The following is a 2,604-nucleotide window of genomic DNA, read 5'->3' as shown; positions in this document are numbered from 1 at the left end:
TTTTTCTATGGTTGAACTGGATGGACTTTTGTTTTTTTTTTCAGCCAGACTAACTATGTAACTGGTGGTCAGTGGAACTTTGCCCCCTTGTGCTGGTGGTCTGTGGGTTGTTTTTTGTAATCTAATACCTCAGTATTCCGGTTTAATTGCAGTGTTGGCACTTTGCGATAGATAAGTGGGTTTTGGGTTGCAGTTTTGGCACTCAGTCTCTATCGGTTCGCCATCACTGGCCTAATTCATTCCCTGAATTAGGGTAAAGCATGTTCCAGCACCTCTATTGCCCCCTCATCCCCTACTTATGCTCAGTCATTCCAGAACTAGAGATTAGAAAGAACTCATGGCTCTAACCAAAGATATTTTGGGGTATGCCAGGGGATATCCGCTGCCAACATACTTTGTGCTAAAAGGTGTTGCTCTTCTCATCTCAGATAGTTAGGCAATATGAAGTGAGCATCAATATTTATATGTACCTAATTAAAAAATAAAAACAAAATTGCTTACATCCAAACATTATAAATTAAGAAGTAATCTATAAATTAACCACAAGATGGAGACATAAAACTGTATAGAAATGCCTTCTGTTTGACAACTCTTGTTAAGGGCATGTTGTCGGGGCATTTCATCCACCCAGGGCCCTGGCAGGCCAGGTGCAATGTACAGCCTCCCATCACCAGGAATGGAAGTAAGGGAGAGCCTGTCTTAAGACCCCCCCACACTCATAGGATTGTGACAGCTGTGTGTAGGCAGTTTCAAGGCCCCCCTTCTTTCTCCTCAGGCGCCTGCGTGGTCAGATGTCAGGTCGCACCTTGTCCAGCTGTGGGAAATCTGCCTAGCAACATTCCCTGTCCGGTGGCACAGCTGTGATCTGCCTGGAGAAAGGATAGGTCAGCTGACCCTGGGGAACATTCTGGAAGTTCACATAACCTGTAGCCTAGGGTCAGCTGACCTTTTGGAACCTTCTAAAAGGGCTTAACCCCCATAAAAAGGGGCTCCGCGAGGGGCTCTAAGCCAGTCTCCACAGGGCTATAATACCGGGGTTATGGACATAAAGAGCCTGATTTTTTTTTTGATTTTTTTTTTAAGTCCGCAAACGTGCAACTATAACGAAAAAACCCGTAAGTGTTCACAAAAAATGTGCAAGTGCAAAACACCACACGAAAAAGTACACTTAGGGGTGTGCTTTTGTCCTACCCCTAAAGGGGCTTGGACCGCTACCCTGATCCCCTGGGGCACGAAGCTCCTGACAGGGACAAGGTCCCTATTTGGTCCTCCTGGCCAAAAGGCCTTGTGGACCACCGTTCCTTGTGTCCAGCCGAAGCCAGACACCCAGTACTTGGTCAGGGGGCTCTCCTAGAGGGAAAACCCCCTAGGGACAGGGGAGGAAGGAACCAAAAGGCCACACATCCTCCCCCTAGACTTCAGGGCAGGCCCGAGGACCCACACCCTCCATCCTGTGAAAACACACACATAAGTAAAAAAAAAGTGACAAAACGTGGGAGGTGAATAAATTAAATAAATAGAAAATAAAAAAGTGGTCGTGCCAAATTGTGCACAGACCAGGCCCTGAGGCCTGTAGCAAAAATTGCCTTGATCCTAGCCATAAGGCCTAGTCCTAAGGGCGCTGTGCAGAAAAAGTGGTAAATCAGTGACCATGTGCCATCTTCACACTGTGGGGTCCCACACCCAGGTGTTACTAGTGGCACCCCTGAGGCGACTACTCAGGGGGCACTGGTTTGCAGACTCTCTGCCTTCCCGACCCCTGGCCAGACAAGGTAGATCCGTCCAAATCAGGAGGAACTGGGTCCTTCCGGTCTCCTCGGGGGAATTACTTTCAGGCCCCAGCTACGTGTGGGCGTCCCGGTTTCTGTCCCCCTGGTACTAGCCGTCCAGACCCCCATCATACCAGTGAGGGTACTATACAACAGTCATCCCCGCAAAGCTAGAATGACCGGGAGCACCCCCACTGGACACTGATAAGAACAGATACTACACTTGATCTTAGCCAAAAGGCCGAGAAGCGATAAAGAGCCTGATGCACCACCTGATTGAGAGAGCCGGGGCAGTCTCTGCCGCCTCCCAGTCATCTGCAGCTTCAGCAAGCGCTCGGCAGTGGACTGGACAGCTCGTGGACGCTGGGGAAAGTGACATCACAGCCCAGGAAGAGGAACTCTGTCAGGCTCCGCCCAACGGGATCTCTAGTGGTCCATGGCACGGGGTTTCCCAGGACGCGGAGTCTAAGTCCCAGTCTGCCTTTTCACCAGAGCCCCTGATGGTGGGGATGGACTTGGTGCAAGACTGGAACCAGGTCGTGTCCCTGGGCACCCCCGGCGGTGGCAGAGGGGTCCCGCTGAGGGTATGTGCCCGGGATGAGTCTGCTGTGAAGGGGATGAAAGACCCTGATCCGAGCGGGATGGATGGGATGACAGATCCCGATCCGAGCGGGATGGATGGACGACTGCCAGGAGTGAGCGAGGTCAAACTAGCCGGGTCGGTATCGTGCGGGCAGCGTGGTACAGGGGGAGCAAGCGGAGAATGGTCGGGGTCACAAGCCAGGTTCAGCAGGTAGCGGGCAGCGTGGTACAGAGGGTCAGGCAGAGGGATGGT

At 51.6% G+C, this 2,604-nt stretch overlaps 1 pseudogene; it reads right to left on the bottom strand.

Moving 5' to 3' along the window:
- Positions 1-1,906: 1,906 nt before the first annotated feature.
- On the bottom strand, positions 1,907-2,022 carry LOC149447864 (U2 spliceosomal RNA; annotated as a pseudogene).
- Between the last annotated feature and the right edge of the window lie 582 nt (positions 2,023-2,604).

This window comes from Staurois parvus, unplaced genomic scaffold (assembly GCF_062004578.1).
Source record: "Staurois parvus isolate SC_StPar_1 unplaced genomic scaffold, SC_StPar_1.0 ptg000668l, whole genome shotgun sequence".
Taxonomy (NCBI): Eukaryota; Metazoa; Chordata; class Amphibia; order Anura; family Ranidae; genus Staurois; species Staurois parvus.
The sequence above is the reverse complement of the archived record's forward strand: the minus strand, read 5'-3'. Positions and strand labels throughout refer to the sequence as shown.